The 27,841-nt window shown below is 46.9% G+C and overlaps 1 protein-coding gene and 1 long non-coding RNA gene across 2 annotated transcripts in view; both read right to left on the bottom strand.

Annotated features, from left to right (window-relative positions):
• The window catches only part of SLC12A3 (solute carrier family 12 member 3), a 1,234,282-nt gene that overhangs the window by 247,847 nt on the left and 958,594 nt on the right, over positions 1–27,841 (bottom strand).
• LOC115470504 lies at positions 9–19,258 on the bottom strand. Its single transcript, XR_003942209.1, has 3 exons — positions 19,166–19,258; positions 16,372–16,375; positions 9–18 (listed from the first exon to the last, which is right to left on the bottom strand). It is a non-coding gene; the product is annotated as an uncharacterized LOC115470504 (long non-coding RNA).

Below are 27,841 nucleotides of genomic sequence, written 5' to 3'. Positions count from 1 at the left end.
GGCTATTGCCGGGACTTGCTGGAAGGTATGAAGAAAGGCATAAAGAGGCCCATTAATCTGGCAAAGGTCTCTGAAATTCTCCAAGGGGCAACTGAATCCCCTGGGGCCTTTTTAGAGCGACTAATTGAAGCCTACAGAACATACACCCCATTCGACCCTGAAGCACTAGAAAACCAGAGAATGGTGAATAGTGCATTGGTGGCCCAGAGTATGCCAGATATCCGGAAGAAGCTGCAGCGTCAGGAGGGATTCGCAGGGATGAATACCACCCAGCTAATTGAGATTGCAACAAAGGTTTTCGTTAATAGGGATCAGGAGATGCGCCGAGAGACTGACCGGAAGATGCAGAAGAAGGCCGACCTTTTGGCGGCAGCCATTACTAATTCCACCCTTAACCGAGGTCGACCTCTAGCCAATGGGAAGCCAAAGTGGGACCCCGGACCGCCAGCCCGGCCTCGAGATTCCTTCAATCAATCCCGGCCACGAGGGGAGAATCCCAGACCACGATTGGAGAGGGATCAGTGCGCCTACTGCAAGGAAAGAGGGCACTGGAAAGATGAATGCCCCCAGAAGCGCCAGGGACTGAGAAGGGGACCAGGAGATCAAGGAAGCCGAGGGCGAGTTCGAGAGGGAAGGTATGAGCCTTCTGAATCTGACATCATTGGGATAGCCGAGATGGCAGAATGGGATGAATGGACAGACCGGGTTCCTACAAACTGGGCTCCCAGGAACCCATGGTCAAGCTAACCATAGGGAGCCGCTCATTCCATTCATGATTGATATAGGAGCTGAACACTCTGTTGTGACGGAGCGATTAGCGCCTGTGTCTGGAAAAACTGTCCGAGTGGTGGGAGCCACGGGGGTGCAGAACCGGAGGCCCTTCCTGACGACCCGTAGATGCCAATTAGGCTCACACACAGTCACTCATGAATTCCTGTATATGCCAGACTGTCCAATCCCTTTGTTAGGCCGGGACCTGCTGTCCAAGCTTAGGGCCCAAATTTCCTTTGACTCTGATGGCCAGACTTCAGTCTCCTTTCGGCCTCCGACATCCAGCCCTAAGGGCATATTGAGTTTCTGCTGCCCCCTTGAAGAAGAATGGCGGCTGCATCAGTCGCATGGACAAGTTGACCTACCCCTGGCCGACAGCTTCCAGGTCAATGGGGTATGGGCAGAAGATAATCCCCCAGGGTTGGCCCGAAATATTCCTCCTGTTCATGTAGACTTACTTCCAAGTGCCCGGCCAATCCATCTTCGCCAATACCCAATTCCCCGAAAGGCTCTGGAAGGGATTCAAGCACATCTGAATCGTCTGTTATCCCATGGAATTATTCAACCTTGCCAGGGTATTTCATTACACCCTGTAGTGCCTAATCCATATGTTCTGCTTGGATTGATACCTTCTGGAGCTACCCATTTCACGACACTGGACCTAAAAGATGCCTTCTTTTGTATTCGGGTGGCCCCCGCCAGTCAACTGCTTTTTGCCTTTCAATGGGAAAACCCAGTAACAGGACGGAAGCTTCAGTATACATGGACCCGCCTGCCACAGGGGTTCAAGAACTCCCCCACCATTTTTGGGACTGCCCTAGGACAAGACCTTAAGACTTTTAAATCTGAGCCTTCCAGGCGAGTTTTACTCCAGTATGTAGATGACCTCCTGATTGCAGCAGTGACCCAGGAAGAGTGTTTCGAGGCTACCAGAGAATTGCTGGAGTTACTCTTGGATGCGGGCTATAAGGTCTCACGCTCGAAGGCCCAACTCTGTCAGTCAGAAGTGAAGTATCTGGGCTTCTGCATTTCCCAGGGAAGTCGGAGACTGGATGTCAGTAGGAAGCAAGCGGTTGCTGCAATTCCCCAACCCAAGTCCAGAAGAGAAGTTAGGGAATTTCTGGGAGCAGCCGGATTCTGCAGAATTTGGATTCCGAATTTTGCACTGATGGCGAAACCCCTTACCAGGCCACAAAGGGGGGTGAAAAGGAACCATTTGAATGGGGACCTATTGCTCAACAATCCTTCATCGCCATAAAGAAAGCCGTACTCCAAGCCCCTGCGTTAGGCCTTCCTGATGTGGAGAAACCTTTCTCACTGTATGTCCACGAGCGACAGGGGGTTGCTCTGGGTGTGCTGACCCAGATGATGGGATCCTGGCAGAGGCCTGTTGCATACCTGTCTAAACAGCTGGATGGAGTGGCTAAAGGATGGTCAGCCTGCCTGAGGGCCATTGCAGCAACAGCCTTACTGGTCCAGGAAGCTGACAAGTTGACCTTGGGGCAAGCACTGGTTGTCAAAGTCCCCCAAGCAGTTCTCACCCTCATGGAGTACAAGGGCAACCACTGGTTTACAAATAGCCGCATGGTTAAGTACCAAGCCAGCTTGTGTGAGAATCCACGGATACACCTGGAAACAGTGGCTACATTCAATCCCGCCACTCTTTTGCCAGCATCTGAGGGACCACCGGATCATGACTGTATCCAAACCATGGATGAAGTGTACTCCAGTCGACCAGATCTCAAAGATGTTCCTTGGAGGGACCCAGATGTAATTTATTTCACAGATGGAAGCAGTTACGTGGAGAACTCCAAGCGATTGGCAGGCTATGCTGTGGTGACAGAGGACAAGGTGATAGAAGCAAGGGCCCTGCCCCAAGGAACTTCAGCCCAGAAAGCAGAACTTGTGGCCCTCATACGAGCTCTGGAGCTAGCAGCAGGACTGGTGACCAACATTTATACTGATTCCAAGTATGCCTTCACAACTCTACACGCTCATGGAGCTTTGTATAAGGAAAAGGGACTCATAAATGCCGCAGGCCAACCTGTTAAGTATGGACCTGAAATACTTCAGTTGCTAGAGGCCGTTTGGGCCCCTAAAAAGGTAGCTGTCATTCACTGCCGGGGACACCAAAGGACAGATACTCCAGTGGCCCGAGGGAACCGCCATGCTGATCGGGTGGCCAAGGAAGCTGCTCGAGGGACCCCCAGCAGGTACTGTGACCCCCCCTGTTCCAAATTCGACTGCAAGAATGGACGCCTATGTACACCCAAACGGAAGAGAAATGGGCTCAAGAAGAAGGGCAGTAAGGAGACCTGTATGGCTTGGTTACATCTCCCTGATACCAGAGTTCTGGTGCCACGCACCTAGCTTGGCCTGTAGTGTCTCAAGCTCATGACTTGTCACCTTAGGGAAAACAGCACTAGCCCGCCTACTCAGTCGAGTAGTGGTCTTGGAAGGATTGGATAGTCTGGTTGCCACTGCCTCTGCCCGATGTACTCTCTGTGCCCAGAATAATGCTCGTCAGGGACCCCGTGTTCCACCAGGAGTTCAGTCCAGAGGACTAACACCCTTTGAGTCCCTAGTCATAGACTTCACAGAAATGCCCAGGAGCGGTAGGCTCCGATACCTCTTGGTCATGGTCTGCACTTTCTCTGGGTGGGTGGAAGCATATCCTACAGTCACTGAGAAAGCCACAGAAGTAGCTCGAGCCCTCCTTAGGGATGTCATCCCCAGGTATGGACTGCCCCTTGCCATAGGCTCAGATAATCGGTCCCGCCTTTGTTGAAGCCACACTTCAGGCCCTGTCCCGCGCATTGCGCATTACCTGGAAATTGCATTGTGCTTACCGTCCCCAGAGTTCAGGGCAGGTTCAGCGGGCAAACAGAACCTTGAAAAATAGCCTAGCAAAGATTTGTCAGGAAACCCAACTGAAATGGCCACAGGCATTGCCACTAGCCCTCTTCCGCCTCCGATGCACCCCAACTAAAGGAACGGCCCTCTCTCCCTTTGAAATTGTGTATGGGAAGCCCCCAGCCATTTTGCAGGGATTAAGGGAGACATAGGGACTTTAGGGTCTGCCCAGGTGCAAGAGCAGGTAGCCCTCTTGGGCCGGATAATTTCTGAGCTTCAGTCTTATGTGAAAGAAATAAACCCTGTCCCCTTCCAGGCTCAGGTACATTCCTTCCTGCCAGGGGATAGAGTTTGGGTGAAAGACTGGAGGCTCCAGCCCTTGGGCCCCGGTGGAAAGGACCTTTTACTGTTTTGCTTTCTACCCCTACAGCTGTGAAGGTCGCAGGGATACTCCCATGGGTCCATTGGTCTCGAATCAAGTCTGCTGACCAGACTGAGCCCAGCACGGATCAGACAGAGCCTAAACAGTGGAGAGCACAGAAAGTGATCCAGCGGAGCCATTGAAGTTGCGCTTGACCCGAACCAAAGAATCTACTAGCTGAAAAGAAGGGTCAACTGCATACCGCAGGAGCTGCTGGAATTCAGCTTCATACTGAGACTTCTTTCTTGCCTGATTCTGGCTTCCTAGGAATTTGAGAGCTTGATCCTTGTCAGTTGAGGTTCTATCCCAACTGGTATAAGAACTCAAAGACTGAGAACATTATATTAGAGTAATCCTGTGACTAGCACAGACTGTTGGAAGGTATGGAGTTGGGATCACTATAATCCCCAGAGTTTGAGTTGTGAGACTTATCTCTGCATAAGCTTGATTTTAGTCTCAAAGGGGGAGATGAGGCAGCTTGGGCAAAGAAATTATATTAATTTGGTGTTTAACTTTTCAGTCCTGCAGTGGTAGAATGCCATCTGGTTTTAATTTGCTCAAATGTCTAGCTTTTGCTAGACTAGAGGTTAGAAAGGTCAGTGAGAAATGAAACTTTCTTTGTCCCTTTTTGAGTGATGGATTGTTAAGGCTAGTTCATAAATATACCACATCTGGATGCCATTCAATCTCGAGGGGATCAGCAAGCAAGACATTACTGCAGTTTTAAAAGGATTAGGCTGATGTTTAGAAGAAGGTAGTTTAGATATAGATATTCTTGATGATTTAGATTTTGTCTTATAAGGAATTCTGATTTCTGCTCATTTTAGAATATGTTTTATTCTGTTTAATTATAAGTCTATTTCTATGTAGAATATCTTTTTAATCCAGTGTCTGATTTTCAAGTGAAGCTTTGTCTGCAGTTTAAGAGGTCATCATCTGGTTTGAATTATCCACAGTCCTAGCTAGGTGAAAGAGGTCAGGGACAAGTCAACTCTCTTCTCCTTGATGAATAGCTAAATGTAGGACTGGTCTCCTGAAAGTAATAATAAACCATGTCTGTGTGCCATTAAGCAAGATTAGCCCCTCAATAAACCCATATGACTGGGAATATGAGAATTTAATAATAAACCATGTCTGTGTGCCATTAAGCAAGATTAGCCCCTCAATGAACCCATATGACTGGGAATATGAGAATTTAATAATAAAATACAGGAGATAGGTGCCACATTGTCTAGTTTGAGAGGCCCCAGGTCATAGGTCAGTTTAGGAAATATCTGAAACCTATGTAACTGATATTTTTATGTAATGTGTAAGTAATAATTAGTTCAAGACAGGGTAATCAATCTATTCTTTACCATCTGGTGAGAAAGGGGGGGGGCTAGAGAGGTGTAGGACCCTATATAACTGGGAGCAGAAGCAGCTTACGTTAGAAGAAGAGAAGGAGCTGAGACGAGAGAGGACAGACAGGAGACGCAGGATCCAGAGAGCTCAGAAGAAGAGACACAGAAGGACAGGACACAGAGAAAGCTAGAGCTGATGCCTACTTTGTTTGCTGGCAAATAAAGAAGATTTCTCTCTCATTCTGGTGTGTGGTGTTTGACTCCTGAAGTACCACAGATTCTGCTAACAATAGTGGTAATTCCTGCAACAGTAGGATTTCAGGTTAATTTTTGAAGAATTTGAAGAGGGGCTATCTCTGTTCTACATGTGTGACTGCAAGGCCAAGTGTCCTGAATAGGGATCTGTTTGTTTAGATTCTGAAATTTTGATAACACATTGTTTTTCAGAGTTGGCAAGACTGTCTGTTCTCCTAATTCCTGGTCTGTGCGCTAAGTTATTTTTCTTCTATACTGGTGTAATATTTTCAATAATGCCATGGCTGGTAAAAGGGGTGTGTCTACTGTGGGGGCGGAGCCATAGTGATCCCACCTCTGGATGGGTAGGGGCGCCGACTAATAGACTGCAGGAGGGCGCTAGAAACCCTAGGGCTGGCCCTGCCTCCATTGCCCCAGATACAAAATAAGTACAAAATAAGTACCTGTAAACCGCTTTGAATGTAGTTGCAAAATACCACAGAAAGGCGGTATATCGTCCCATTTCCTTTCCCTTCTCATAAAAATACACTCAGATTCGATTCCATGTTTAATCCATTTAGTGTAACAGTGTTGTAAAGAGTAGCAAATCTCTTGGACCGGATGTATTCATCCTAGAGTACTGATAGAACTGAAAAATGAGCTTGTGGAGCTACTGTTAGTGATGTGCAATTTATCCTTAAAATCGAGCGTGGTTTTCCGGAGGGAGAATCTTCCCGCTTGTTGAGGAGATGGCTGTCCGGGGATCCATTATCTGTTTCAGGTAGTGACAGAGCAGGGTACCATCAAACCCTTTCAGGCCTTATGTGAGGAATTTGCTCTTGAGCAAGGTGACAAGTTTGCTTATTTTCAAATGAAACATTATATTCAGTCCCTGCCTGCAAATTCCCTGTGGCAGGGTGTTTGGGAGAGACAAGATGAGTTACTGGACTTGGAGGCACAACATAGAACTTCATTGAAATACTTTCACAGCTGCTTACGAGACTCTCTGGAACCACTCGATACCACTCCTATTTGTGATTTATGGAGCCAGGAATTACAGTGGCGAGTGGAGTCGCAACAAGCAACGAGCTGCCTAAAATCTATTATAAAGTTGACTGCGAATGCAGCCTGGTGGGAATTGAACTACAAATTCATTTTTCGACTGCACATTTCGCCTCATAGGGCCTTTAAAGCATCTTTGAGAGAGACTGATGATTGTCCCAAGTGTGCCATGGGGGGGGCCTCCCTGGGCCACATGTTCTGGCACTGTCATGTAGTATCAGCATTCTGGCTGGCCCTGGGTCAACAAATCTCGGCTATGTGGAAGGTGCGTTGGAACCCACTCCTGGACAACTATTTGATACCTTCCTCCACTTGTCCCTGGCCTAGGTCTGGTGCCAGCCCCAGTTGCCGGGGAATCTCCGCTCTGCTAGATCTTTCAGCTCTGCTTCATTTGAGTGATTCAGGGAAGCCCACGAACCGGATGTTATTTCGTCGTCCTCTATTTTCCTGATCCTCCACCCTCTCAGTTAAAGTGCGAACTTGTGCCTCCAAGTCCCCGATACGTCCAGCCGCTTCTGCCATCTGGTCTTCTGCGAGGATATTCTTTCCTCAGCCTGTTGTAGGCGGACCGCGTGGCTCGCTATACATTCTTTTATGTCGTCCATGCCTGCATTCAGCTTAGCAAGTTTATCGTCTAACAACTGGGACATGTTTTTTATGGGATACTTGCACCAAATCCTCTGATACCGGCGAGACGTTTGAGTTGCGGAGCTGTGCAGATGGCGATGCATTCAATGCCTGCGACGCCATTTTGCTTTTGCCACGCTGCTCTTTTCTTTTCCAGAACGCAGCGCTTTTTCTGGCATCCCTGGCTCCTTTACTTGTTAGAGCTTCGCGATTTACTTCTCCACGCTTTCAACTGGTTTGCCGTCTGTTTGGATAGGGGGTAGGTGTTCAATCTGTGCTTTAATTTAGGGTATGAAGCTGAGGGGAAGGGAGCCGAGCCAGCAGACGTCCGGTTCAGCTCTCGCGCATCACGTGACCCCCCTATTTGATACCTTCCTGATAAGTGGGCATAAGCCGGAAGGACTGCAGGCGTTTTTGAAGAGATCAATGCTGATGGGAAAAAGAACTATTTTGCAACTGTGGCTTAGTCGGGAGGCCCCCTGCACAGTACACTGGCGATGTGCAATGATGCAGTGCTGCTCGTTAGAGAGACGAGGGATTAATGATTTGGCTTCCACCAGAGGAGACCATTTTGTAAAATCTGGTCGCCGTTCTGGGACACGCTCACTCCACTGCAAAAAGCAGAATACTGAATTGTTGAGGGAGGGGGGGAGGGGAGATTAGGTTTAGGAGGGTGGAGTAGATATGGGGAGGGGGGAAATTAAAAATATGTACGTTTGGCATTCTCTCATTCTAGAACTGTAAATGTTTGAGTTTTGTAATTAGTCTGTTGACTTTGATGTTTATGTATGCTCAATGTTATGCCAATAAACAGATATATAAAAAAAAAAAAAAAAAAAATCGAGCGTGGTACCGGAAGATTGGAGGGTGGCCAATGTAACGCCCATTTTTTAAAACGTTCCAGGGGAGATCCGGGAAATTATAGACCGGTGAGTCTGACGTCCGTGCCGGGGAAAATGGTAGAGGCTATTATCAAAAACAAAATTACAGAGCACATCCGAGGACATGGATTACTGAGACCAAGTCAGCACGGCTTTTGTGTGGGAAAATCTTGCCTGACCAATTTACTTCAATTCTTTGAAGGAGTAAACAAACATGTGGACAAAGGGGAGCCGGTTGATATCATACAGTGGGGGAAATAAGTATTTGATCCCTTGCTGATTTTGTAAGTTTGCCCACTGACAAAGACATGAGCAGCCCATAATTGAAGGGTAGGTTATTGGTAACAGTGAGAGATAGCACATCACAAATTAAATCCGGAAAATCACATTGTGGAAAGTATATGAATTTATTTGCATTCTGCAGAGGGAAATAAGTATTTAATCCCTCTGGCAAACAAGACCTAATACTTGGTGGCAAAACCCTTGTTGGCAAGCACAGCGGTCAGACGTCTTCTGTAGTTGATGATGAGGTTTGCACACATGTCAGGAGGAATTTTGGTCCACTCCTCTTTGCAGATCATCTCTAAATCATTAAGAGTTCTGGGCTGTCGCTTGGCAACTCGCATCTTCAGCTCCCTCCATAAGTTTTCAATGGGATTAAGGTCTGGTGACTGGCTAGGCCACTCCATGACCCTAATGTGCTTCTTCCTGAGCCACTCCTTTGTTGCCTTGGCTGTATGTTTTGGGTCATTGTCGTGCTGGAAGACCCAGCCACGACCCATTTTTAAGGCCCTGGCGGAGGGAAGGAGGGTGTCACTCAGAATTGTACGGTACATGGCCCCATCCATTCTCCCATTGATGCGGTGAAGTAGTCCTGTGCCCTTAGCAGAGAAACACCCCCAAACATAACATTTCCACCTCCATGCTTGACAGTGGGGACGGTGTTCTTTGGGTCATAGGCAGCATTTCTCTTCCTCCAAACACGGCGAGTTGAGTTCATGCCAAAGAGCTCAATTTTTGTCTCATCTGACCACAGCACCTTCTCCCAATCACTCTCGGCATCATCCAGGTGTTCACTGGCAAACTTCAGACGGGCCGTCACATGTGCCTTCCGGAGCAGGGGGACCTTGCGGGCACTGCAGGATTGCAATCCGTTATGTCGTAATGTGTTACCAATGGTTTTCGTGGTGACAGTGGTCCCAGCTGCCTTGAGATCATTGACAAGTTCCCCCCTTGTAGTTGTAGGCTGATTTCTAACCTTCCTCATGATCAAGGATACCCCACGAGGTGAGATTTTGCGTGGAGCCCCAGATCTTTGTCGATTGACAGTCATTTTGTACTTCTTCCATTTTCTTACTATGGCACCAACAGTTGTCTCCTTCTCGCCCAGCGTCTTACTGATGGTTTTGTAGCCCATTCCAGCCTTGTGCAGGTGTATGATCTTGTCCCTGACATCCTTAGACAGCTCCTGCTCTTGGCCATTTTGAGAGGTTAGAGTCTGACTGATTCACTGAGTCTGTGGACAGGTGTCTTTCATACAGGTGACCATTGCCGACAGCTGTCTGTCATGCAGGTAACGAGTTGATTTGGAGCATCTACCTGGTCTGTAGGGGCCAGATCTCTTACTGGTTGGTGGGGGATCAAATACTTATTTCCCTCTGCGAATGCAAATAAATTCATATACTTTCCACAATGTGATTTTCCGGATTTAATTTGTGATGTGCTATCTCTCACTGTTACCAATAACCTACCCTTCAATTATGGGCTGCTCATGTCTTTGGTCAGTGGGCAAACTTACAAAATCAGCAAGGGATCAAATACTTATTTCCCCCACTGTATATCTGGATTTTTAAAAGGCGTTTGACAAGGTACCTCATGAAAGGCTACAGAGGAAATTGGAGGGTCATGGGATAGGAGGAAAAGTCCTATTGTGGATTAAAAACTGGTTGAAGGATAGGAAACAGAGAGTGGGGTTAAATGGGCAGTATTCACAATGGAGAAGGGTAGTTAGTGGGGTTCCTCAGGGGTCTGTGCTAGGACCGCTGCTTTTTAATATATTTATAAATGATTTAGAGATGGGAGTAACTAGCGAGGTAATTAAATTTGCTGATGACACAAAGTTATTCAAAGTCATTAACTCGCTACAGGATTGTGAAAAATTACAGAAGGACCTTACGAGACTGGGAGACTGGGCGGCTAAATGGCAGATGACGTTTAATGTGAGCAAGTGCAAGGTGGTGCATGTGGGAAAAAAGAACCCGAATTATAGCTACGTCATGCAAGGTTCCACGTTAGGAGTTACGGACCAAGAAAGGGATCTGGGTGTCGTCGTTGATAATACACTGAAACCTTCTGCTCAGTGTGTTGCTGTGGCTCGGAAAGCGAATAGAATGTTGGGTATTATTAGGAAAGGTATGGAAAACAGGTGGGAGGATGTTATAATGCCGTTGTATCGCTCCATGGTGCAACCGCACCTTGAGTATTGTGTTCAATTCTGGTCACCGCATCTCAAGAAAGATATAGAATTGGAAAAGGTGCAGCGAAGGGCGACTAAAATGATAGCGGGGATGGGACGAGTTCCCTATGAAGAAAGACTAAGGAGGCTAGGGCTTTTCAGCTTGGAGAAGAGACGGCTGAGGGAAGACATGATAGAGGTATATAAAATAATGAGTGGAGTGGAACAGGTGGATGTGAAGCGTCTGTTCAAGCTTTCCAAAAATACTAGGACTAGGGGGCATGCGATGAAACTACAGTGTAGTAAATTTAAAACAAATTGGAGAAAATGTTTCTTCACCCAACGCGTAATTAAACTCTGGAATTCGTTGCCAGAGAACGTGGTGAAGGCAGTTAGCTTGGCAGAGTTTATGGTTTTCTAAAGAACAAGTCTATAAACCACTACTAAATGGACTTGGGAAAAATCCACAATTCCAGGAATAACATGTATAGAATGTTTGTGCGTTTGGGAAGCTTGCCAGGTGCCCTTGGCCTGGATTGGCCGCTGTCGTGGACAGGATGCTGGGCTCGATGGACCCTTGGTCTTTTCCCAGTGTGGCATTACTTATGTACTTATGTAGTATAATATTGTCTAAGGCAAGTAGCATATGAGCAAAGGGGCTTATAGAATATTTTTGAAAAAATGATTTTGTTTTTTAAATGGGTCTTTAAAGAGGCCTTAACTTGGGGAAGGCTCCCTCAGCATGAAGAACAGAGGGCAAATCACTCTATAACCACAGAGCTAAAAAGAACTGTAGGAATGTTTTCCTGCTGTATCACCTTTGCTGGTCTGGGGCCTATACAAGCCTGAGTCATCCTTTTATAACCAATATGGATTCTCAGTCTGTGACCTGAATACATCTGTAACCATCAGAAACCAGCCTTTCTACAAAGGAGCATTACTACTGGGCATACCATAATGACTTTATCCAAGGACACATTTGTTTGCTGTAAACTAGCCCCGGTGCGGAGGAGAATAATTCACAGGGACAGATGGCTCCAGGCATAGGCGCCCAGTATAAGAGGCTTGGGGAGGCTAAGACTCCCCAGCCGCAGCAGGAAAGAGTTAGGCGTCGGGCGGGTGGGCGAGCGGCGCCGTGAGTCTCCCCTTTCCCTCCCCTTGTTTACTATCTGCCCCGCGCCATCTTTAATTTACCTGCATCCCAGCGTCGGGCCCGCCGCGTCATTTCAAAGCTCGCCCTGCTGCCTGTCTCTATTCTTCCCTCCCTTCGCGACGTGTTCGTTCGGCAGAGTCCCGCCCTCGAGGAAATGATGTCAGAAGGCGGGACTCTGCCGAATGAATCACATCGCGAAGGGAGGGAAGAATAGAGACAGGCAGCAGGGCAGGCTTTGAAATGACACGGCGGACCGACGCTGGGACGCAGGTAAATTAAAGATGGCACGGGGCAGATAGTAAACAAGGGGAGGGAAAGGGGAGAGGAGAATCGCGCTGGCGCTGGGTATGGATGGAGGGGGGGCAGGGGACAGAAGGGAATTCAATTGCTAGATATGCATGGAGGGCAGGGGAGAGAGGAGGGTTGCTGGAATGGGTGGATAGAGGGGATGGCAGGGAAGAGAGGAGGGTTGCTGGAATGGGTGGATAGAGGGGATGGCAGGGAAGAGAGGAGGGTTGCTGGAATGGGTGGATAGAGGGGATGGCAGGGGAGAGAGGAGGGTTGCTGGACATGGGTGGAGGGGAGGTCAGGGGAGAGGAGATTTGCTGGACATGGGTGGGTGGCTAGAGGGGAGAGGAGGGTTGCTGGACATGGGTGGATGAAGGGGAGGGCAGGGAAGAGAGAGGAGGGTTGCTGGACATGGGTGGCTAGAGGGGAGAAGAGGGTTGCTGGACATGGATGGCGAGGCGGGAAGACAGGAAGGAGATGCACATGAATGAAGGGGAGAAATTCTGGGCATGCATGGAGGGGAGGAAAGACAGAGGAAAGAGATGAGATGAGGGAAAAGGGAGAAAACCTGCACATCAATGGAGAAAATAGGCAGAAGCTGAATCCACTGGACAGTCAAGCCTGCAGAGGACCCAGCTTTTACTTACGGATGTAAGGCAAGAGATGACGAAGAAAGGCAGAAAGTAAAGAAATAAATGGAAAGGAAGCCCCGGAACCGGAGTTAAGAGGACAGATAGCAGCAGAATCGGATACTTGGCCAGCATGATCAGAAAAACAAAGTCACCAGACAACAAAGGTAGAAAAGATTATTTTATTTTCATTATAGTGTTTGGAATATGTCCACTTTGAGAATCAGGTGCTCAACATTAAAAGTTTATATTTATTTACTTATTTATGGCATTTTATCCCACATTAAACATGAATTAGGGTGTTTTGTGGCTCTACATGAGAATTGTGATATTATGATCCCTTGTTTCATATTGTTGACGGTCTGCATTTTCCGTATGGGTGGTATATTGGTGTATTAGGTTCTGCCCAGTGTAATATTTATGGTACAGTAAGGTTCTGAGTGTGTTTTTGCACAAAGTTGTGCATAGTGTTTTGCAGTTGAGTGATTGTGGTTAGTATATGCTTTGAGCAACCACTTTATTCTTTGACATATGATACATAGCTAATATCTAAATTTAATAAAAGGTATTAATTGTAACTTTTATTTTTATTTATTTATTTTTTCTGTGTGTTATCAGACAATTATGGATTTAAGCTCCACCCCTGGCCCCACCCCTAACCCCACCCCCTTTAGCCTCCCCAAACAGTTGGGCCACCGACCGCCTATGGCTCCAGGAGAATTAGAATCGACAGGGAAATTTGCTTGCTGTCTGGTAACAGTTTCTTTGCTATAGCAAAGCCACTCTTCATGATCATGAATTGCACCTTTGTGATTGGTCTATAGGTATCATCTGACCCAGACAGATGGCACCGTTTCTTTGCTATAGCAAAGCCACTCTTCATGATCATGAATTACACCGTTGTGATTGGTCTGAAAGATGGCAATGTTGGACTGAAGAGGAAGAGGAGAAAGGAGAAGACCAGAAGACTTGTTGGTGGATAGATAGAGGAGCAAGAAACTGATTTTCTAAACACATCAGTAAACTGCATACCTTGTAACAAACTGACAAGGTTAGCTCAGCTACAACACTAGGACTACCTGAAAGACTATGATCAGTACAGAGTAAAGACCTTGGACTTTATTCTGGGACTGAGATAAGACTCGCTGGGGATTCAGCTTGACTCTCAACAATGGAATCCGATTCTTCATCCATTGGAAGTCTGCAATGCGGACTGCAGGGTGAGATAACAGGGTTTACTATCTATGGTTTAGGGTTCAGTTAGTCCACGGTTTTATCTGTGACAGATTGGTTTTTAAGAACTGGTGGTCAGTGAAACATTAGCTGCTAAGTGTATTTTGCACCAAGACATATTAGTTGTGTAAGTTCTCATAATAGTTCCCTTAGGATATTAGTGGTGTGATCAGTTGTATTATTACTTATCCATATAGTTTTGGCTAATCATATATCTATATATACATAGAGAGAGAGAGAGAGATCTTGGTGATAATCTATTTTTGCAATACAAGCTTATTTTTGTACGTTCCTTTGCATTTGCTACACATTTTTTTATTTTCTAATAAATAATAATCTCTCTTCTCTGTGGCATTATTTCTTTCATTGGTACAGCTAGTTAACAGATAAGGGCCACTTAGGTACTGTCATATGCCTGAGTAAACGAGTTCAGTATAATTGCTTTTGTGTGTGATTATCTGATATAAAAGTACCTTACATAATGGGGAGCTCGTCCTGGTCCCTTTCATACTGACTATGGTTTTCGTCCCATTGTAATCCTGCCTCCCCTTCCTGGGGAAGGTATGCAGCAATCTAGGCCCCTGCCTCCACGCTTGTGCAGTACTCTTGAAGCAGGACTCAGTTCAGAACAGAAAAAAAAATGTAATGCCAACTCCATCCGCACACCAACCAAACAAAATCCTTTCACTATTGGGGAAACTGTTCCAATTATCCACCCTGTCCCCTTCGTTTGGGTAGCAAAGTTCCACTTTCCCTTATTTACTAGAGCTTATCTTTAGCCCAGTTCCCCTCAGTCTTCAGCACAGTTGAGGCCTACTTTTAGCAAAATTTCACCCTGCCTTTAGCAAAGTTCAGTTCAGCATTTAGCCAAGTGCAGTTCAATCTTTTAGCCAAAATTCAGTTCCACAAAAACAAACCCTCAAAAAGGAGAGGAAAAAATTATATGAACTAGGAACATCATACCTTTCCTACTACTCCAGCACTTCCACCAGCTTTGTCCCAAGCGGGCTGGCAGCACACCTCCCTCTACACAGTACAACACCTTTGGCCACCCACATGCTCTGGTGCTTGAGAGGTTAACCTTGAGTATTTTCCCAGTCCATGCTGGCAGTCTCCCCTTGGACTGACAAATCAGCAGGCATGTCCAGCTCCTCTTCCTTGTAATCCATCAGTTCCGGCAACTCAATTTCCTCCTTTTTTTGCCTCTCTCTCTCCTCCCCCTGCTTCAGAGCATTCAGAAAATCTCCCCTCCTCCCTTCACAGCTAGCAGGAATCTGGTATTGATTACGTAGTCATGGATACTGGGCGTCCTCCTGGCTGTTCCTCCCCCTACTGGTAATTGGGGAAAATAGCTCCCTATTCCCTGGGCTTCCTTCCCTTCCGCTTTTGGTGAGAATCCCTTCCGGGGTTTTTGGACCACCCCTTTCTCTCCGTCCCCTGGGGAATTCTGGACGTTGTAATTCTGGGATGCCCTGCTTCTGGCTATATCCCTGCTTACCTGCCTTATCACACCGTGCTTGCTAGTTTTTTCTCTTTTATAAGGATTTATTGCCTTGGCTACACTGCTGTATGTTGACTGAGTTTTTTTTTTAATTGCCTTGCGCTGTTTATATAACCTGTGTCAGCGTGTCTGGTTCCTTGCACAGCTGTTTCGCGGTATCTCTGTGTTTCTCTGCACATTGGTTTTTCTTAGGATATATGTTGGGTGTCTTTTCCTTTCAGTATGGCATCTGTGACACCTCTTGTGTCTGAACTTGAACTCTCTGTGTTCTCTGCGATTGCGCCCAGAGTCCTCGGCCGTCCAAAGCAAGACTCCTCCACTGACTCTTTGCTTCTGCTGTTTCAGGGGGGCTCCGATGAAGGTGCTGTGGCTCATTCTATTGTTTTGAATAATGTTCTCCAGTTCAAGACTCATATCACGGTGGCAGCGTTTTCCGATTTGCCTTGTGCTCTCTTCGCTCTTAAAAATTCTTTAATGTCTGATTTACAGTCTGCTTAGCTCAGGCTTCAACCCTCCAGTGTGAGATGCTTCAGTCACAGGGGAAGGTGGCGGCACTCAAGTGCTGATGTACAGCTGGCTTTGGACTGGCCCACTTCCACTGTTCCTGACCTCAGTCCTTCTCTTCCCTCAGCTGTGATTTGCTTCAGGAAAAATGTGATTCCTTGCAGACTGATAAATCTCACTGGGAGACACAGACGCACTCCCTTCAGATTGCACATGCTCATAAAGATGCCTCTCTTGGTTCTGTGTCTCAGCAGCTTGCTGATGTTCAAGCAGCGCTGAATATACAGATACAAGAGATGGCTAAATTTCAGTCCCTGTACCAGGAACTGAAACACAAGTCTGAGGGTGATACTCGTGCTTTTAACCTTGAATTCCAATAGGCACTGGGGGATTCTCACACTGCCAAACAGGCTCTGCACAGAGCTAATATGGAACTGACTGATTTACAGGAGAAATATAACTCACTCACTCTGCGTCTAAAGCAGGCCTTGCACAAAAGAGATGCTTGCTCCAAGGCCCTGCACGATTAAGAGGGAGAGCTTAATGCTGTGAGCAATGAATTATTCAGGGTACATCAGGAGCTTGACTTAGCAATTACGGACGTTACTGACAGTTCTGGGTCCCGGTCACCTAGCCCTCCTCCTCCTAAGGACTTTCTTTTCACTGGGGCCTTGCCTCGGAAGTCTTCTGCCTCATAGGGTTTGCATTTTCAGCACTCTCGGCTTGCCCCCTCTGAATGGGTTTCTGCTCACGAGCAGGTCAAGTTTTCTGATTGTTCCCCGCAGACAAAAGCAGGAGACTGATCATAACAGTTTTAAGTTACTGTCTTGGGATTGGATAGCATCAGCTCCTCCACACCCCTCTGTCCAGCCCAGCTCTGTAGTTCCTGATGCCATCAGCAGTAAACTTGATCCTCTGATCTGCCCATGGCGGCCTCAGCTCCCTGCACCATCTGATGATGTCAACAGTACACTTGGTGATATGCTCCGCCCATGCAGGTCTCAGCCCTCTGCACTCCCTGATGACATCATCAGCACACAAGCACCACTGCTTTCTTCTCCTGCTGGTGAGCAGTGGAATTCCACCAAGACACACCAAGGAACTTCACTCTCCATGGAAAAGCAGTCACAAATAATGAAGTTACTTTGCACTATGATTGTGCCATTCAGAGAGTCTTCTAATGTTTCCATTCAAGCTCACCTGGATTCAGTGCATGACCACTTTCAATCCCTACAGGTCCATTCTGATACTGATAAAAGGGCTTTACTTAAATGGACTTTTCATGAAGATTGCCAAAATTATTTAAAGGTTATCATGGCAGCTAACCCTTACCTGTTTAAAGTGGAACAGGCTTTAAAGAAGCGGTATGGTCTCTTTGCGGATTCCACGGAAGCTAAATGTGCAGCATATAATATGTGCTGTGGTCCATATAAGAGTCCCCATTAATGGGCCTATTGTCTGAAGCAAGCATTTTATCAGGGGGGGAGGGGGGCTGCCCCAGATGCCAAAGATCTTAAATTTGGTGACTTCAGAAATACTTTTGTTAAACGTCTGCCTGACAAACTGAAAATTCCTTTGGCAGGAAAACATAAAGAAACTTTTTCCAGTCTTCTGAAACAGGCTGAAGATATTTTTTATATCTGTCACGTACAGCCCACTGCAGCTGTTCCCAAGCTAGTTTTTAAAAGCCGCCCCAAGTTTGCTCAACCCACTGTTTGTGCTGTTACATTCAAGCTTTCTCTTACGAACAATATGTCAACTCCTTCAACACATGTACCTGTTGGCAATATCCTGCCTCGCCAGCCAAGTGGCACAGCACCCCCCACGGTGGGGGAGGGCCAGCAACAACCTAAAAAGAAGCGTTTTAACAAGAAGAAGTGGGCTACGCAGAAGATCCGGGCCTTAGAACAGCTTGCCCAACTGGCGGCGAAACACCAGACTTTAGATCCCAGCTCCACAGAAGCCACCCCTCACACAGAAGGCAGGAGGCAACTTCCAGAAGCCCAAGGAGAAAGCTACTGGGCCGACAACTGCATCAGGGCCTAGTGTCAACTCTGTAGAGGTGGTGCCTCCATCCTCTTCTGAGGAAGAACAAGCATAACTAGGCGTATCTACCCACCTTTCACCAGCTGTCATCTCCACAGTTCATGTGGATGCTCTGTCATCTGTCCATGAGAAGCCTGCTGTGACAACTGCTGATGCCCAGCCCTCGAACCCGGAAGGGCCTCTTTCAGGGGACTCGACCAAGGAAAACAGGTATTTTCTGGGTAAACTTACTCCTAAAGGTTACAGATATGCCTTAGATCTGTTGATTCAACAGAAATTTTCCTGTCAGGGTCTACTGGATACAGCCTCTGAGGTGACTTTGCTTACCCAGAGCCGGTTTCAGAAATTTGAGGCTTTCCTTGGGGGGGGGGGGGGGGGGGGGGTTGGGATGCACTCTGTGTTTCTCCTTGTGACTTTTGTCACTGGTGGCCTATGGAAATCAGAGCATTGGAACTGTGGGACAGGTTTGGCTGTCTTTGCAGCTCAGCCAGATGACCGTCAAGCACCCTGCCATCATTACTACCAGTGCTGGTGAAGAATTTTTGATTGGAAATGATCTTTTGAAGAGATTGCGGTCTATTTTGGATTATGTCCAGAAAGTTGTCTGGTCCCAAGTCAACTGCCCAATTCCTTATGGGAGAGTAAGCACTTGAGTAGAGTCGGTGGGTCCAGCTCTGTAGAACTTAGGGACACTTCTATTCTAATTAATTTCCAGCGTTCAGCAGACCCTCAAATCCTGGAGATCCGGTTGGATGATACTCCGGGAAGCTCGGATAGCTGACATTGTTCTTCATGCTGACAACTTGGAGATAATTCTGCATGTGACTTGCCAGATATTGCTGCTGACATACCCCAGGAGGCCTCTTCTTCTATTTCCAATCCTGCTACCCCGCATCCTTGCTTATTGACTGCCATTCAACAGAAGGATAATGCTTTGACCATCACAGTCCAGCTTGTTGGCATCCAGCCACTTCAGGCCACTTTGTTGTTGCCTAGTGATGTATAGCCTTCTCAAGTCTATGCAACTTCCCTTCAGTAAGTGTTCCTCCACTTCTGTGCAGGTACCTGGGCAAGGTGCCAAGCCACTTGTGGGAATTTGTAGCCTTCCCTTGACAGTGAGAATGAAGTGATTCACCCACCACTTCTCTATTGTCCAAGGCCTGCAACAGCCCTTATGTTTAGGGTCAGATTGCCTTGTTTGACTGGGGGTTTATGTGGACCTGGTGAATTTTGTCTTGTGCAGTAGACTGCATGGCAGCCCAGTGGAGTCCGAAACTATGCCTGTCAGTCTGAAGTCTGTGAGGTGGTCTGTGCTGAAGATGTGACAATTCTGGAACGAGTTCGGGATTTTTCCCTTAAGCTCCGTCTTGCTCGTGGACAGTGTCTGTTGGACAAAGTGGTGTTCTTCAAGCCTCATTCTCACTTTTGGGACCTCAGGTTGTCTACTGGTGTTCTGCCATGTCTGGAGGTGACTGGTACTTCTTTTCACTTGTTGATCACCAATCCTCATCCAGATGAGGTTGTTGTGTCTGCAGGAGTTCCTTTTGGTTTTCTGATGGGAGAGTCCTTTCCTGATGTCGAGGTAAGTTTGCCTATCATTGGCAGGCTGCCTTCCTGTTGGAACACCTGCCGGGGTGGGGGAGACCCTGAATGTCTTTTTACCTCTCCCAGAGGTCTCATTTCTCTTGAGTTTGTTTGGCCATATGATGCAATGTGTTCACAAGTGCAGTTGGAAGATGACTTCTTGGTTTTTTTTTAGGAGAATGTTTTTACCCCACAAGTCTAGAGTGGTCAATTCTGTTGAAACATCATCTCTGCAGGAGGAAATTGAAGGGCAAGTAGATATTTCATCCAACCAGCCTTTCTCAGAGTTTGATGACATGGTGAAAGATCAAGTGGAACAGGATGATGCTTGCACTACTGATACAGAGAAGGCGCAGTTGACTGAGTTGCTGTACAAATACATAGACCTTTTTGCTGTAGACTCGTATGATTTTGGGCTTACGGATCTGCATGTCACTAGAATTCCTACGGAGTCAAATAGCAAGCATGTCTTTGTGCGCCAGTATAAGATTCCATTGGCTTCCTTTGCATCTGTGCAAGAGATTCTCAACACTTTGGAGGCCAGGGACATCATTAGGCAATGTAACAGCACATACAACTCCCCTCTGTGACCCATTTTGAAGAAGAATAACAGCTGGAGAATTGCACTGGATTATCGTCAGCTGAATAAGAGGGCACCTTTGTCCAGATGGCCTATGGCACCTCTGGATCAGAATCTGGCTACTATCAAAGGGGCTAACTATTTCACCAGATTGGAATTGGCGTCAGGGTTTTGGACAGTACCAGTACACCCACGGGACCAGTATAAACTGGCTTTCACATTCGGAAAGAAACAGTACATGTGGAACAGAACACCCTTTGGTTTTCTCAATTCCCTGGCTGAATTTAACATCTTCCTACAAAAAGCACTTCCAGATGCAGAAGCTCGAGGAACTTTAGTCTATGTGGATGATATTCTGATCAAAAGCCCTACCTTTCAAGAACACTTGGTGGAGATAGAACATGTTTTTCAACAGTTGACAGATGCTGGAGCTAAACTGACCCTTGCAAAAGGACAATGGTGCAGGAAATTGCTGAATTACCTAGAGGGGCTTAATTGAAAGGGACGCCCAAGTTTTCCTGGGGACGTCCTTGCAGGACGGCTCTAGCAAGGGGCGGGGAAACCCATATTATCGAAACAAGATGGGCGGCCATCTTTCATTTCGATAATACGGTCGGGGACGCCCAAATCAGATGGTCGTCTGCAGGACTTGGTCGTTTCTGATTTTCAGCGATAATGGAAAGCAAGGATGCCCATGTCAGAAATGAACAATCCAAGCCATTTGGTCGTGGGAGGAGCCAGCATTCGTAGTGCACTGGACCCACTAACTGAACGGAAAAAGCCCTTCCCTTAACGATCTCTTAGCGATTCGGAAAGGAACAGGCATGCTTGAAGGAAATCGCATGCAAATGAGCTGCTCGCTGTTAGCTCATTTGTAAACAATTTCCTTCCTAAGGAGGGAAAGCCAGTGCTGAGCAGCCAAATGTTATGCGTGGCTGCTCTGTGCATGCCAAAGACGGCTTCATACATGCAGACAAGCTGCGTGTCTAATAGCTGTCTACAACCTTAGAAAAACACCAGTCCAGGTGAAAACGTCCAAGTGCTCGTCAGGGATGTCTTTAGAAAAACACTAGTCCAGGTGAAAACGTCCAAGTGCTCGTCAGGGATGCCTTTTTCTTTTTTTAAGAGTATGGGTGAAGGACGTCCTTTGCTATACCTCCGCAGGGATGGCAGTTGAGGACGTCCTTCCTATGTCCAAAATGTGGATGTTTCTGTGAGAAGGATGTCCATGCCTTTGCTATTTCATCCTCATCCTCCTCGATCTATCCGCTGCGTTTGACACTGTCAATCATGATTTACTTCTTGCCACACTGTCCTCTTTTGGGTTCCAAGGCTCTGTTCTCTCCTGGTTCTCTTCTTATCTCTCCCACCGCACCTTCAGGGTACACTCTCATGGATCTTCCTCCACTCCCATCCCACTATCTGTTGGAGTTCCCCAGGGATCTGTCCTTGGACCCCTTCTCTTCTCAATCTACACCTCTTCCCTAGGCTCACTGATCTCATCTCATGGTTTTCAGTATCATCTTTATGCTGATGACACCCAGCTATATCTCTCCACACCAGACATCACCGCCGAGACCCAGGCCAAGGTATCAGCCTGCTTATCCGACATTGCTGCCTGGATGTCCAACCGCCACCTGAAGCTGAACATGTCCAAAACCGAGCTCCTCGTCTTTCCTAAACCCACTTCTCCTCTTCCTCCACTCTCTATCTCAGTTGATAACACCCTCATCCTCCCCGTCCCATCTGCTCGCAACCTCGGAGTCATCTTCGACTCCTCCCTCTTTTTCTCTGCGCATATCCAACAGACTGCCAAGACCTGTCACTTCTTCCTGTTCAACATCAGCAAAATTCGCCCCTTCCTCTCTGAGCACACCACACGAAATCTCGTCCATGCTCTCATTACCTCTTGCCTTGACTACTGCAACTTACTCCTCACCGGCCTCCCACTTAGCCATCTATCCCCCCTTCAATCCTTTCAGAATGCTGCCGCACGTCTTATATTCCGCCAGAACCGATTTACTCATATCACCCCTCTCCTCAAGTCACTTCACTGGCTTCCGATCAGATACCGCATACAATTTAAGCTTCTACTCCTTACCTACAAATGCACCCAGTCTGTGGTTCCTCACTACCTCTCTACCCTCATCTCCCCCTATGTTCCTGCCTGTAACCTCCGCTCACAGGACAAATCCCTCCTTTCAGTACCCTTCTCCACCACTGCCAACTCCAGGCTCCGCTCATTCTGCCTTGCCTCACCCTATGCCTGGAACAATCTTCCTCAACCCCTACGCCAAGCCCCCTCCCTACCCATCTTTAAATCTCTGCTTAAAACTCACCTCTTCAATGCTGCCTTTGGCACCTAACCTTTCGAGAAATATAGTTTGCCCTATCAGATTGACTCTACACTTGTCTTTTAGATTGTACACTTGTCTCTAGATTGTACACCTGTCTTTTAGATTGTAAGCTCCTTGAGCAGGGACTGTCCTTCCATGTTAAATTGTACAGCGCTGCGTAACCCTAGTAGCGCTTTAGAAATGTTAAGTAGTAGTATGCCTCTGACACCCCCTTTATTTGGATTTTGGATCACAAGTAGCAGCAGTGGGACTTGAACTGGCCACCTCTGGATTGCAAGACCAGTGCTCTAACCACTAGGCCACTCCTCCACTCTACTCCCTTGAAATTTGGCCGCCCCTGTGGAGGGGGGGGGGGGGGGGGGCAGTTCAGGACATCCAAAATGTTGGAAAGAAGGACGTCCATGCCTTTGTTATGCCTCCGCTGACACACACATACCTTCCCCCCCAGGGACCTGCATACTGCTTCCCCCCTACAGGGACGGCCAAATTTCAAGGGGATGGAGTGGAGTGTAGGCGTGGCCTAGTGGTTAATGCATTGGTCTTGCAATCCGGACGTGGCTGGTTCAAATCCCACTGCTGCTACTTGTGATCGAAAATCCAAATAAATAAATGGGACATCCTTCTCACAGAAACATCCACATTTTGGATATCCTCAACTGCCGTTGCAGGGACGGAGGCATAGCAAAAGACATCCTTCACCCATACTCTAAAAAAAAAAAAAAAGACAAAAGTTTTTAAAGTTGTTTTTTTCAGGGTGGGAGGTGGTTAGTGACCACTGGGGGAGTCAGGGGAGGTCATCCCTGATGCCCTCCGGTGGTCATCTGGTCGTTTAGGGCACATTTTTGGGAGAATGGGCGTGCAAGTGGCAGATGAAGTTCAATGTTGACAAGTGCAAAGTGATGCATGTGGGTAAGAGGAACCCGAATTATAGCTACGTCTTGCAAGGTTCCGCGTTAGGAGTTACGGATCAAGAAAGGGATCTGGGTGTCGTCGTCGATGATACGCTGAAACCTTCTGCTCAGTGTGCTGCTGCGGCTAGGAAAGCGAATAGAATGTTGGGTGTTATTAGGAAGGGTATGGAGTCCAGGTGTGCGGATGTTATAATGCCGTTGTATCGCTCCATGGTGCGACCGCACCTGGAGTATTGTGTTCAGTACTGGTCTCCGTATCTCAAAAAAGATATAGTAGAATTAGAAAAGGTACAGCGAAGGGCGACGAAAATGATAGTGGGGATGGGACGACTTTCCTACGAAGAGAGGCTGAGAAGGCTAGGGCTTTTCAGCTTGGAGAAGAGACGGCTGAGGGGAGATATGATAGAAGTGTATAAAATAATGAGTGGAATGGATCGGGTGGATGTGAAGCGACTGTTCACGCTATCCAAAAATACTAGGACTAGAGGGCATGAGTTGAAGCTACAGTGTGGTAAATTTAAAACGAATCGGAGAAAATTTTTCTTCACCCAACGTGTAATTAGACTCTGGAATTCGTTGCCGGAGAACGTGGTACGGGCGGTTAGCTTGACGGAGTTTAAAAAGGGGTTAGATAGATTCCTAAAGGACAAGTCCTTAGACCGCTATTAAATGGACTTGGAAAAATTCCGCATTTTTAGGTATAACTTGTCTGGAATGTTTTTACGTTTGGGGAGCGTGCCAGGTGCCCTTGACCTGGATTGGCCACTGTCGGTGACAGGATGCTGGGCTAGATGGACCTTTGGTCTTTCCCAGTATGGCACTACTTATGTACTTATGTAACTACATATCTGGTGGAAATACAGATTGGCTCAGCTACATCCGCTCTGAGACGTGACACTGAATGACTGTGACACCTGCTTTCAGAAGATAGACCTGGTCTGAATCAGAGACTGAGACTAGCTGGAGTCTAAGGAGAAATCTGTGCCAACCTCATCGGGAGACTGCCTCAGAGACAGCATTGTAAGATAACAGGAATTACTGCCTATAGTCAGGGATTAGTGATTGGTGTTTGTCTGTGATAAGATTGGTTAGGTCATGACTCATGGTCAGGGAATAAGCTGCTAACAGTTGTATTTTGCATAAGAAGTGTAGTATAAGTTTCACGATCACAAAATCAGGTTTGTGTAATCATCTAGTATTCCAGTAAGAATCATTTTGCATACTCTTTATTTTGGTAGCAATCTATTTGTTTTTATTATTATTATCAGCAAGTTATATATTGTATTTTGCTAAGCCTTGCTGCTGTTCTGTTAATACATATATTCTCTTTATTATAATAAATAATATATTCCATCTGTGGCTTTGGTTTCGTTTCTCTAACAGCCAATTTGGTAAGGTGCCACAGGAAGGTCCTATTTCCCCTAGCACGAGTCCAGAATATTTGCTTGGGCAGAGTTCTGTAAACTAGGACCTTGGCATAAATCAATCTGTTAGGAGCTGTTTTCCTATAAGAATTATTTAGACTACCTACAGCCCTGTGGTTCGATCCACCTGTGGCAATAACTATATGCTTATGGTCACCTGCTTGTTTACCAAGTGAGTAGAGTGCATACCTGCACCCAACTGCACCGAAGAACCACAGCTATCTTACTACTGAATCATGTGTTCAGCAGATGGGGTCTGTCCATGCATGTGGATTCAGACCATGAATCCCAGTTCACTACAGAAGTAATCCACACATGTGAAAGATGCTTGGAGTGACGAGTAAATTGCACATTGCCTACAGGCCTCAGTCCTGGGGACAATTGGAAAGAGCCAATCACATCATCATTACCATTCTGAAGAAGTATGTGCCAACTTCAGGTAAGGATTGGGACATTAAGTTACTGTTGGTCCTCATGGCTATTCAAGCCACACCCCATCGTTCCACAGGAGTGTCACAATTTGAGATGATGACAGGTAGGGAGATGTACAGGACTAATGATGTGAACTTGTCCAGTGCTACTTCTTTCCATGAATATGTCACCCATTTATGCCAACATTTGCAAAGTGCATTTGCCCAAAAGAACTTGGAAAGTAGCGCTAAAGGTAGAAAAGCCTACTATGATCAAGGGACTACCTCCAAAGAATACCAAAGAAAAGAAATTTTTGCCCAGTTGGCATGGTCCATTCCCTATTGTGGAAAAAGCTTCGCCTGTGGCTTACCAAATTCGCCTCAAGAAAAATTCTCAAGGTGAAGATGCCCTTAAATGGGTCCACATCAATCAGTTCAGACCGTGCCAACCCAGTCATTTTGCCTCGGATGCGTGCATTGCTGATATATATATTTTTTTTTGTTACATTTGTACCCCGCACTTTTTCCCACTCATGGCAGGCTCAATGCGGCAGACAATGGAGGGTTAAGTGACTTGCCCAGCATCCTGTCCACGACAGCGGCCAATCCAGGCCAAGGGCACCTGGCAAGCTTCCCAAAGGTACAAACATTCTATACATGTTATTCCTGGAATTGTGGATTTTTCCCAAGTCCATTTAGTAGTGGTTTATGGACTTGTCCTTTAGGAAACCGTCTAACCCCTTTTTAAACTCTGCCAAGCTAACCGCCTTCACCACGTTCTCTGGCAACGAATTCCAGAGTTTAATTATGCGTTGGGTGAAAAAATATTTTCTCCAATTTGTTTTAAATTCCTTACACTGTAGTTTCATCGCATGCCCCTAGTCCTAGTATTTTTGGAAAGCGTGAACAGACGCTTCACATCCACCTGTTCCACTCCACTCATTATTTTATATACCTCTATCATGTCTCCCCTCAGCTGTCTCTTCTCCAAGCTGAAAAGCCCTAGCCTCCTTAGTCTTTCTTCATAGGGAAGTCGTCCCATCCCCGCTATGAACTGTATTAACCCCACAACAGCACAGGCTGTTCTCTTTTTGTTTTTTAGATGCAGAAACAAACATTGATGACTGTGTTCTTGATTTCTTTGCTGATCCAGGAGCGTAGCCAGATAACAGATTTTGGGTGGGTCTAGGCAAGAAGTGGGTGGGCATCAAGTGTTCCCCCCCCCCCCCCCCCAACCACCAAAAATATATCTCAGCTGGCAGGAAAATGCTTCTTTCCACCAGGGCCGTGCCTAGGGTATCTGGTGCCCCCCTGCAGCGCCCCCACCCCCGTGAAAATGATCGCTCACCACTTGCCACACTGACAGGAATTGTCAGCAATATTCTTAGAAACAAATTGCTATACATTGCAAAATAAGATAGCAGAAGTAAATTCTCAAAGTGGACATATTCCAAACACTAAAATTTACATGATCTATCTTATTTTGCAATGTATAGCAATTTGTTTCTATAGTCTGCATGGGGGCACCAGAGACCCTAGGCACGGCCCTGTAGCCCAGTATCTGATTCTGCTGCTATCTGTCCTCTTAACTCCATTTCCAGGGCTTCCTTTCCATTTATTTCTTTCCTTTCCTCCTTTCTTCTTCATTTCTGGTCCTCAGCTTCTGCCTATTTTCTTCATCCATGTGCAGTTTTTCTCCTCTCTTCCTTTTCCCTCATTTCATCTCCTTCATCTCTCTTCCCTCCCCTCTATGTCTAGCAATTTCTCCTCTCTCCCTGAGCCCTGCCCTCCCATCCATGCTCCTCTGCCCCCTGCCCCCTCCATTCATCCCTATCCAGCAATTCCCCTCTCTCCCTGAGCCCTGCCCTCCCATCCATGCTCCTCTGTCCCCTGCCCCCTCCATTCATCCCTATCCAGCAATTCCCCTCTCTCCCTGAGCCCTACCCTCCCATCCATCCATGCCCATTTGTCCCCTGCCCCCTCCATTCATCCCTATCCAGCAATTCCCCTCTCTCCCTTCCATGAACCCTGCCCTCGCATCCATGCTCCTCTCTCCCCTGCCCTCCCGCTCCCATGTCCAACTGCCCGCCCCCCTTCTCCCCCCCCAACATCCCTTTCCTTTTAAATGTACCTCCGTCTGGCAGCACAGGCGCAGCGTCAGTGAAGGAGGCGGTGCTCCCGACGTCTCTAGCCTTTCCTTCGCTCAGTACATAAGTACATAAGTACATAAGTAGTGCCATACTGGGAAAGACCAAAGGTCCATCTAGCCCAGCATCCTGTCACCGACAGTGGCCAATCCAGGTCAAGGTCACCTGGCACGCTCCCCAAACGTAAAAACATTACAGACAAGTTATACCTAAAAATGCAGAATTTTTCCAAGTCCATTTAATAGCGGTCTATGGACTTGTCCTTTAGGAATCTATCTAACCCCTTTTTAAACTCCGTCAAGCTAACCGCCCGTACCACGTTCTCCGGCAACGAATTCCAGAGTCTAATTACACGTTGGGTGAAGAAAAATTTTCTCCGATTCGTTTTAAATTTACCACACTGTAGCTTCAACTCATGCCCTCTAGTCCT

This window comes from Microcaecilia unicolor, chromosome 5 (assembly GCF_901765095.1).
Source record: "Microcaecilia unicolor chromosome 5, aMicUni1.1, whole genome shotgun sequence".
Lineage (NCBI taxonomy): Eukaryota > Metazoa > Chordata > Amphibia > Gymnophiona > Siphonopidae > Microcaecilia > Microcaecilia unicolor.
This window is presented reverse-complemented; position numbering and strand designations above follow the sequence as displayed.